Consider the following 11,857-nt stretch of genomic DNA (forward strand, 5'->3'; position numbering starts at 1 on the left):
CCGCCACCCTAGTCATCTCACAAGCCCACTCCTTGATTGACGGCATCCCTTCATTCTTCCATCCCCTTAAAATAATCGGTCTGGCTATCACTAAACTAGTCTGCACACTGCTCTTTATGTGCTTATCCATCCTGCTTAGGATTGACCCATCTCCTAGAACAAATAATCTTGGGCTGAATGAAACCTGGGTCCCTGCAATCCAACATAGGTTGGACGTTATCATAGGACCACAGGACATGAAGTAATGGGCAGTCCTCTGTCTTACATTTCCAACAACTTTGGTGTGTCTTTTAGACCAATTCTAAGCAATCTGGAGAGAGTCCAATAGAAGCTATGGATAATCTTGAATTTAATGAGGCACACCCCCACATTGCGTGACATAGTTTTTATGTTTGCACAGATTCTGTCCCACTCCTCATTATCCAGTGTAATACTCAGATCTTCCCAGGCTCGATAACTCAGGTTCTGCATAAACATAGAATAATACCCAAAAGCCTCATGACCTTTTCCATATTTCAACAACACCTTGTTTAAACATTGTGGTGCCTCGGGGCTGAAGAACTGGATATTAAGATCTAGAGGGCAAAGTTGCAAATATGTAAAAAAAAATTACACCTAGGGATTCCAAATTGCTGTACCACATCCTGAAAGGATTTCAATGTGCCACCAAGATACAGATCTCCCAGTGCGTTGGGATAAGTAAGTAAGTAAGATTTTATTTGTATAGCACCTTTCACAGATAAAAATCACTAAGTGCTTCACAGTAAAATGAGTACAATATAATGCATTAGACACTTAAAAACAAATGGAAAACATAAAAACAAAACCATAAAAACCCCACGTCTAACTAAAAGCCTGTTTGAACAGCAGCATCTTCAGTTGCTTTTTAAAAGAATCAAAAGAATTCATACACCGTAAAAATGTAGGCAATGCGTTCCACCACCGAAGTGCCACTGCTTGGAATGAACGATCCCCTCTGGATTTAAAATGAGTGCGGGGAACAACTAACAGTTTCTGACCTGATGACCTCAGACTACGGATCGGAGTATGAAGCTGAATCAACTCAGAGATGTAGTAAGGGACTTGACCATGCAGGGCTCTAAAAGTAAGAACCAGGATTTTAAATTGAATTCTATACTGGACTGGTAACCAGTGAAGTGCTGCTAAAACAGGTGTGATGTGTGCTTTTTTCTTAATGTGAGTTAAAAGCCTTGCAGCAGAGTTCTGCAATTTTTTTCCCCCACATGTCGACCTCTCTCTTGCTAGAGGCAGGATCATCCTGTCTTTCCCTCTTGGCCACCTCTAAACACTTGACGCGGATCTCAAGCTCATTCATTCTGGTGACCTCCATCAAAACAATAGAGCTCAGCAGGGGTTTTCTCTAATACTGCAAATTTTTCATCAACATCCGCCAGCGACATGTCATTAGTCTGTTGCTTTTATGCCACGATCACAGCAGCAGCACCATTATGACTCTTTTTGGCCGTGTCTCCACCACGGAGCGTATGCTGCTTAATGTCTCCACCGTCCACTAACTTTTTAGATTTTGACATTTTCGGCATCCAGAATGTTTCTCTTCCCGGCAACGCACTGATATCTCTGGTAAGACTCTTGAAAAGGAGAAATACAACAGTGCACTATACGGAGCTCATCCTTCACCCAACTAGTTTGCCATTATGTCATGTGACAAACACCTGGTTCACTTTTTAAACTTTAAAGTGAAAAATCCAATGCACAATAGCCTACACTTTAAAAGCAAATTAGGGTAATTTAAGAGGAGTAAATTCAAGGGATTCGATGTTGCAACACTTTTAGTTTGATTAATTTGGGCAGCATATTCTTGTTAGCAAAATACTAATCCTGCATGCATCTCTAGGTCACTAAAACATATAATTTGCAGTGTTTTGTGTTAAAATAGCACATATAAGCCATCTGTAGTGGTACTTGCGAGATTCTTCTAAAACCATTCTATGCAGCTCTTGACACCAGCAACAGCACTCACTGTGTCAACTTAACCCTCTGACTCCTACCTTTTCCAGCCAGTCTTCGAGCTGATTTTAATGTCAAGAGTCAGTCGCTTTGTGATTAAAGATTTTCTTCTCTTTTTCTTTCTTTTTCGCTTTAAATGGAAAGAAACCTCTTCTAATGTGATTGCCCTTTTCCATTTATCTAGACGAAGTCTAAATGGAGGTGCTACAAGGGGGGTGCCTAGGTGCTGTCACTACATAACGTCACCTCCCTAACCCCAGGGGTCAGAGCCAGATTGACACCATAACCCACAGCCCTGATCCTCCTTCAGCCTCTTTAGAGGTGCACCCGGCCAGCAGTAATACGGCCCGCACTTTATTCATTTGGAGATCAGCCGAGCTGAAAAGATAAGCTCTGAATAATTGGAGCCCACAGACCACGAAGAATCTGATGGGATCTTCCAGTCTTTAACTTTCCTCCCTCTCTCTATACCATCTTATAACTGGAGGACACCCCTTGTTAGAGCCAGGCGGCCAGATGGGCGAGAGAGGAGTGGGATGATCTGTGGTGCTTTAGAGAGAGGGATGACACTGGCTGTAGGGACCTGTCACTCACGTGCAGGGGGAGTGAATGTGGAGCTTAATGAATCCTCCACAGCCACCAGTGGACAAGACGCAGCTCAGTGTGGACACCAGACAGCCAGACAGTACATCATCCTGCCTCCTTTTCAGTCTTTCTTTTTGCTTCTCCCATGGCCTCTTTCCCTGTGGCGTGAGTGTAAGTACCTAAGCAGACAATTCAATTTTCATGTGATTTGACTGTAATAATCTTTACTTAAAGACTTTTTGTTTTAAAAATGAACACATTTCAAAACAAATATCAAGGAAAACATCTTGAATTTAAAAAGTGTACATTTAAAATAAAAACAACAAATATTGTTTACACGAGGTGGCTCCTGGGTGGCATACCAAGAGTTTATGACATGAGCTGCGGTGCCACGTGAATATTCCCCCAAGATACAAGATAACTCATTACTAGAGCAGTCAAATTTCTCTAGAAGGTGGGACACTGCAAACAATAACACTTGTAAACGAGGCGGTTTGCTACTGTGGTTGCTGTAGTTAATCATCCCACTGTCAAATTAGCATTCCCCCTGCCCTGCATGGAAGACACCACAGCACATAGACAGGGCATCGTTAGCTGCGCTGCGCAACAAAGAGCTAGCAATGGGGAGGCTGCAGCAATACTGGTAATGTCAGGTCCCGGGTCAGCTTGGTCCAGAGCCAGTGGAAGCCCACGCTGTGCTCTGCCTGTCCGGTGTTGTCATAACAGAGCAGTTTTACTGTATGAGGCCAGAGGGAAGACAAGGCCGGCTGCAGCCTCCTGAGGACAGACAGAACAACAGGACCACACACTCATTTCTCTTTACTGTCAGCAGCAGTTTCTCTTCCCTTTCACATGTTCTTTTGTATGTCATTACTTATAAAATATTAGTGATCACTTTTACAGTTTTTTTTTTACTGTTGCTGGAATACATTTCTCAACACTTTCAAAACTGTGAACACAGTTCTCCTAACCACTTCACTTTCAGCTCGGAACAGCAGTTCATTTCAAATGCACTAAAACTACCAAATCACTTCATACATGTCTCAAATCAACTCCTTCTCCCATAACACAAAGCCAACAAACACACTTTGTCACCCACAAAACAATGACCTAAAATACACTGACAACAGGTATCATTATACAATGTTGTCTTATGTAAACAAGGACACCGCTCTACTGTTTGGAATTCACTGCAATAAACTGTATGTTACTGGAATGAACCAGACACGATGCAGTAGGCTTCCATATATTTTATGTCTTTCATTTGCACTAAGTAATTCCAAAATACAAGAATTTGTATACACACCATCCACTGATACAGACACAATAGGAATGCCAATCTACTCTGTCTTCTGCATTAGGCCACATGTTCTCATCCACATCACATCTTATAAAATCTAGGGCATTACACCCTGGGAAGTATTTTCTGGAATGCCTGATCCATCCCTGGCAGTCTTCTGCTGATACTGTATGTTCTGGGATCTAACATTCATTGCTTCTTGGATGGGCATTTGATTATGTGGATGGTGATCATAAACCTTCCACCTCCATGAGGAAAAAAAATCCTCTATGGGGTTGAGGAATAGAGAGTAAGGTGGGAGGAGAAGTGACACCATATATTCAGTGACTGCACCGGAGGGGTGAAATGCCACATTGTCCCATACAATTGTAAATGTTGGCTGATTTCTTCTCATTACATCCCTTTCCTCAACTAGCAAAACCCTTTAATAGAGATCATGCAGAGACGCTCAGTGTTGCATAGCCCAATTAGTGTTTTTTGTAACAGCAGTCCATCAGTGGATATTGCTGCGCACATTGTGATGTTGGCACCCCTCTGGCCTGGGACATCCACTGTGTCTCTCTTCCTGATCACATTCCTTCCTTGTCACTGTGTTTTGACCAAGTTGAAACCCGCCTCATCCACAAAGATGAAAATGTGGGGTGTTTGCCTGCCTTCAAGCTCCATGACTCTCTAAAATAAATCCACAAGGCAACATAAGAGTTGGCTATTGCAGTAGTAGACATTACCTGAAATGTATGTCTTTGTGTGTGTTTGGTTTTGTTCAGAAACAGTTCTGTGTTGTAGAGTATTGTGATTTTACCGGGACATATTGGTTCCTGAATTGCCTGACACTTTCAGAGTTCATCTCAAAAGGCACACTATACAACTGCTTCATCCTGACCTGATGTTTTTTCAGGATTCTAGAAATAATTGTTATGCTTACACTGTGTATATTTTCAAAAGTAACGTTGTCTGCCAAGACTCTGTCACAGCTCTTGATCTTCTTCCTCTTCTTTGACCACGCATATATCTTCCTCGCCCCCTCCCAGCCACTCTTCTTCCTCTTTCAGCCACTTCTCCATCTCTGGCTGGGTCCATGTTTATGTCCCAATATAAAACTATTCTGAGGTTGTCTCCTTAAGCCATGACGAGAATCAGCTGTGGTTAGTCCAATTTTCCAATTGTTTTCACAGCATTTCAATTTTTGATTTGAAATGTATTATCATTACTATAGAAATTTAGCAAATTGCTGTCTTATTCAGTTTTTTATTATGTTATTGTTTTGAACTTAAGTTTAACAGTTTTGAAAAAGCATGTTTAAATTGGCCTGTAGGTACATAGAGTTTTGGCGGTTGTTGTGTTGAAGTGAGAAAAGAATGAATGTCACTTGAAAGCTGTAGTCATTGAATGCAATTTGCGCCAAAGCAATGATAAATAATCTACAGTTTAGCCTACATATACTTCTGCTGTGCTCACTGTGTGAAGAGTTTTGAAAAAATTACCTAAGTACTGAGAAATGCGTCCCAGCAACTGGAAAAACTGTAAAGCTTGTGTGGGTCTGGCTCCAAACTTGAGCAGAGAAGTTGACCTCATATGAGCCAGTTTGCAACCTTAGATCCTCAGGTGATCCTCAGGTTTTCCAACAGGGCACCTCCACTAAGAATGACCTGCCTGGGGAGATACGGCGTGCAGAATTTTCATTGCTTTTTAATTTATTTATTTTTATGATTTTGGGGCCTTTTCGGCCTTTATTTTTTGACAGGACAGCTGAAGACATGAAAGAGGAGAGAGAGGGGGAATGACATGCAGCAAAGGGCCGCAGGTCGACGTCGAGGAGTAAAGTACACGGATGCCCGCTCTGCCAACTGAGCTATCTGGGCACCCATTGCTCTTTATTTTTATTTATTTATTTATTTTATTTATTACTTATTGATCCTGCTTTTGCAATCCTTTGTCTATTTTAAATGTGCTATATAAATAAAGTTATTATTCTTATTGTAATTATTATGTTCTGACATAGACCTACTAGGTGTAGCAACAAGTGTGTAGTGCAGCTTAAATAACTGCCAGAGGAGCTGTTACATTACACATTGCTTGCAAGTTTTAGTTTTATGAATTTATCAATCAATCATCAAAATAATTGTGATAACTTGGTATAGATAATCCCAGTAAATGTCTACAAAAAAACAGATCACTCATTGCAAAAAAGTCAATTATTGCACATTATTGCTATTGTCTTCTGAAAATAAATAAGAGTTCTTATTAGTTCTTGCGATATGTCTTGTGGCTATATGTGTTTAATGGTAATTACAGCATACAGGAATCCGCTCCTCCTAATGATTATTTTATGATAACAAAAATAAGTGAAGTAGCTTGAATGTGCGTGTTGACAAGCTGTGCCGCAAGCTCCGTTAATTCTAGACACATTCCTGCTGTTTTTCCCACTTTGTTGGCCTATACTTTGACAGAGGCCAGGCATTGTGAAACATAATAATCCTGATTATTACAATAACATCAAACATCGCACGAGACCTCAAACCGAATCCAATGGCATGACAGGCTCAGACAAATCTCCAGCCATCAAGTCAAGCAAAATATTTTCTCTGCCCAATCACGAGGGCACATTGCTTCCTGTCCTGGAGACAGTGCCACCCAATGGCTCATTCTTTTCCATCAAGCATGTTTCCTGTGTTACAGGGCATTTTATAGAGAAAAATATTAATCCATTCTCACATGAAGCCCTCACTCATGCATGTCATGTTTGCAGTATTTAAAACAGCTGACAGAGCAGAGAACATCTGCTTAACTTGGACAGGAAATTTGATTATGGGACACGGTATCTGGGGCTCTGAAAGAGACATTGATAAAAAGAGATCAGGATTTCCCGTTTGTATATCACTTGTGGATAAGTGCAATATACAACTGACCTTTCATACAGTTAATAATGTAATAGGATGATAAATATCTAAATTATAAGGAAGCACATGGGGGAAAGACACAAATAGACATACAACTAATTGCACACCACTGTATTTTATTTGATTATCTTGAAGGAACATTTTATTACTAAAATTGTCATAGATTACAGGATTTTCTTATTGGCTCAACATTCCACCATTTTAAAGTGTTCTTTATCTTCTTTAACCATCTGACTCAGAGTCAGTAATGAATAGATGTACACACAGCTGAAGTGGTCCTGTATTATAAATCAATGACGGTTTGTAATTCTCTTCATTTAAACAAAGGGTAAACAAATAAAAACCCATTAAGATGACATGTGAATTGGCAAACAAACTGTTTAATTTGTGTCTGCTGTGTGAAAGGGGCTTTCCGTCCGTGGGCCTGGGGGCAGCCCAAATTTACATCTGATTGGAGTTTAATGGCCCATGGCCGCTTTTACTGCACAGTCACTATGGTGACCAAGCTTTTCTCAAGATTTTCAGCAGGCTAAAATGTCCTTTTTTTGTCCATTTGAAATGTGTCATGCGAGCCAAATGGGGCTGGGGCTTGTATGTATCAATTTGTTTCTGTTGCGGGGCCCACACTAGCCCTGCAATGAATATATGGGCCATTGAATCCCAGCACACAATAGCCACAGCTGATGCGGTTGCCACAGAGACACGCCCACACAAAAGGTCGGAATGATGACATATGGTCCAAACCTGCCCAGTCGGTGGACCCCCAATAGGCGGACTGCATTGATGGACAAAACCCCACGTTAGCCATTTATCCGTGCCTACTCATTTCATGGTAAGATAAACTTTTTAGAAAGTTTCACAGCCCATGCACAAGTAAACGGCTGGTGAAAAAGCCACCATGTAAAGTGGGGGGAATTCATCATTAAGTGATTAACAAAGGCTTCTTTACCACCTGCTTCTACATTAATACGGACATTAAAGGCCCCTCTTTTTGTTTAAGGTGAAAGAGAAGAGATGGAGGAAAAAAACATTAACTTAGAGACATAATAGAATGAAGTACATGTCAGTACCTTCAGCATCCTCTGACCCAAAACTTTTCATGTGCATGTGAGTTTTTATTTCTGTTGCTTTGTGTTTATTGTACTGAACTGCTTCCACTATGTTATATTTTAGGTTTATTACATGAAGTATGTGTGTTGTCAGATACTGAATTTGGAACATTTTTAATTATAAATAAGTTGTTAATGAACCATTTTTTCTTTCCAGACCTGCAAGTGTTGGTGAGCTGTCCACCTTAAAAATAATTATTTATCAGAATCTTCCATATAAAAAAAATATGTGCTGTGTGTTGTAAACTGTATCGTTTGTTTATAGTCTGCATGCTTACACTGTATAATGTTTGTGTGTTTTTCTTGCACGTTTCCTATTTTACATGTAGAAAACGTTGCCTTATATGATATGTTAAAGTGTAGGACTTTATCTCCACGAAGAAAATAAACAGCCATAAAGGATTACACATCTGTGCAAAAAGCTGATATTTGATATCTTTGTTGCTACATTAACTATCAGCTATGATAGGACAACGGCACAGGAAGCGCCTGAGTCAGCTGGGAAGCCTTCATATTGTGTGCTGCAATTGAGAATGTGTGAAAACTATTTAGTTATAGGTAAGTTAGTTATAGATAGTAATAGATAAATGGTTGAAACAGTCAGCTCCTGTAATTTCAAAGGGTGGTGTGAATGCAAACTATATACACATAAACATAAACAAATCCAATAACACTAACTTTTTCAGTTTAAAATCAATTTAAAGGGTGGTACATTTCTAGTGGTACATTACATCATAGTGGTGCTATATGAGTAAGTAGAAATCTCTGTGAAAGTGGCCAAAATAAGGCGAGACAAACATTTTGCAACTTAGACAATTTATGTTTTCCTTTATAGGTTTCTGGTTTTCTTGTCGAAGTTGTGAGATGTCAGTTATGATCTAATGAGGATCTGGTAGTTAAGATAAAAGATAAAGATAATCAACACTGTGACATCAACACAGACCGGTCAACTGTTTAAGGGGAAAACCCTCAGACAACAGGCGCGTGGAGAGGCCTAATTCCATTAGGAAAGATAAGCAGTGGGAACAAGACATTTAAGAGTTGACCCGTTTCATTACTCACCACTAAAATATGTGATGATGTCATTACAGGCTTTGTATAATGGGAGGGCTGCATGGGGTCAATTATTCACTCAAGACTGTGCAGATGTTTTACTTTTAACTGGCACATAGAAACATGGACGTGACTCCTCTCATTTGAGGCTGGGACGTACATTCTGCATAAAGGTGTGAAACATTAGGGTAAAATACTCACTTATTAGAGACATAACAACCAAACAATTGAGAATTCAATATTGACAGTACAGTGCAAAAATTATAAATAGATGACTTGATTAGACTATCAACGACAAAAAAATGAATTGTTGACAATATTGCTTCTCAAAGCTTCTGCTTTTCTCTGACATTGTTGTAAATTATTAAATTATTATTTGGTTTTGGACTGTTGGCCGTACAAAACAAACAATTTGAGGCCTTTTACACATTAATTAACAGCAATGAAAAAATAGTCAACAGATCAACAGATAATGTAAAGGATTGACAGCTGCAGCCCTCAATTCTGACGTCCATACACAAATCAAAGCACACATGCACGCATGCACACACACACACACACACACACACACACGCACACACACGCACACACAAACACACACACACACACACACACCCAAACACACAAGATAGGTCAAACCAGAGTGTCACTTGATGTTAGCTGAGATGACGAGTTGTGAGTGAAAACCGGAAGGAGATCTCGGTTGGTTTGAATCAGAAGTGACAGGTCCTTCTAGATATGACCTGTCTGTTCCCTGATTTTAACCGAGCCATCCGCCCGGCTGTCCCCTGCATGGACGCCTCCATTGACTGCTGTCAAATGGAGGGACCTGGAAGAGAACATTACCCTGGGAGGTCAAAGACCCCCAGGTGACCCGGTGAAGCCCCCTTGAAACACTTCAGTGAACAAGCAGTGTCCAGGCCAGACCTGTTTTCAACTGACAATCTGCAAGCCAATCTGGAGCTGTCAAACCGGAAACAGAGGCGTGAAATTGCAAATAAACCATAGGCTAAGCATCCGTCTCAATCACCAAGGCTCTGAGTAATCTTGTCTTAGCAGAGCATTTTCCTTGATGATCCCGATACTAGTTTTGGTTTTTATATGACATGGATATGATTTGGTACCGCACAGCTCCCACCACACACACACACACACACACACACACACACACACACACACACACACACACACACACACACACACACACACACACCCTCTTTGTGATCACATGAGCAGACGCAACGATTGTACAGATAACACCCTTAGACCCAACATTGCACAGCATTATGCAGAGTTCCCATGAATTCACACAGAGCTCTAAAAATACCCGCAAGGGAGGAAATCCCCACATTCCGCAGCAATGGACCTGCACTACAAAGACATCCAAACAATAACCCTCATTCGATTTCGGAATCGTCCCAGACAATATAGGAAGACTGAGGCATCAGAGAGTTGTTTTTCCCGGATAGACTGTTGTGTCTAGGAGTGGAAACCTCTGACCGCTGCCTCTGACTCATGGCAACTGGCCATTTGTGAATGAATGGGTTACACAATGACACATATGAAAACATAAAACACATATGGGGAAGCTAACCTATGTCCACAATGGCACAGAAGTATCCACAGACTGGCAAAAGATGGTAAAGGCATGAAAGTCAGAGGCAGGGAGAGGTTTCTTAGGTCACACCGGTTATCAAGCATTAGTTTGATAAATGGAAACTAACTTACGACAGCAAAAGATATTTATTGATATTCAGCATGTGGTTAATTCATGAGTCAGTGTTACAATGTTTTGTAAGCCCACCATCTACATCACTACCCTATCGACTCCCGTTCAGTACAAAAATATAGCGCTTCTTACAATTGAAAAAAAAAACAGAGCGCATAACTCTTCTAGTGATTACTTTTTCTTGCAGAACGTAATTTGGAAAACATATTAGTAATCTATAAGTGTAATTCCTGGGTGACTGGTTGACTGACACCACAGTGGCCTCTTACAGTAAAAAGTTACCAAACAACAGAGTCATATGAACTGGTTCATCAGACGGACTCATCTATGCCCTGTGAATCTACAAGGCTTGGATGGGCTGTCAGTGAGTGAAAGCTGCAGATGCGATCTCTCTCTGTCACCAACTTCATCAGAGCTCAGGTCACTCATTCTCAGAGAGATCCCTAATTTAGACAATGGGGTTTAATGACTCACAAGACTTTTCTTTGCTGACAGCTTGATGAGCACTGGCATTGTCAGAACCAAAGGATGAAGATAACAATATGAGCCATTAATTTGCAGTTGGCTTTGTTAAGGGAATTTTGGTACTTGTAGGCAAGTACATGGAGGATGTAGGTTATAAAAACAGTGTCAGTAACATCTTCGTAATTAAATGCATGTATTAAGACACATACTGAAAATGATATACAGTTTACAGTTTTTGCATGTGTGTATGTAAGTTTAGTTTAGTTCCATGCATTGTGTGAGATATAAAATATTTTTATACAATACTATACTAAGGTGTAATCTGTAATATCAGACAGTTCCTGCAATTTAGTACAGATTGTACTCTTCCCACTTGGAGTATGAAACTCTGGACTCAATGAGGATCAAATAAGGCAATACCTTCCGCTTGATTGACAGCTTAACAAAGGCAATGGGGCAGAGTAATTTGTCAATGGGTAAAAATCAACACAAAGAGCTATTGATTGGCAGGAGAGAAAGGGGAAGAGGACAATGAGTGCGGCTGTGGGATCTTGCTGAAGTGATCAATACTGGAGTTCTGCATGAGGGAGCCATCTCACTCTGTGTTTATACAGTCAGACACAGAGCAAAGATCAGCTATTATACAGCTGCACTGGTGCTGTCAGTCAACATAGGGCAACACTGCAGGGGGTGGCTGTTCACACAGAAACACACACACACACACACA

The sequence above is a fragment of the Etheostoma spectabile genome, chromosome 7 (genome assembly GCF_008692095.1).
Source record: "Etheostoma spectabile isolate EspeVRDwgs_2016 chromosome 7, UIUC_Espe_1.0, whole genome shotgun sequence".
Taxonomy (NCBI): domain Eukaryota; kingdom Metazoa; phylum Chordata; class Actinopteri; order Perciformes; family Percidae; genus Etheostoma; species Etheostoma spectabile.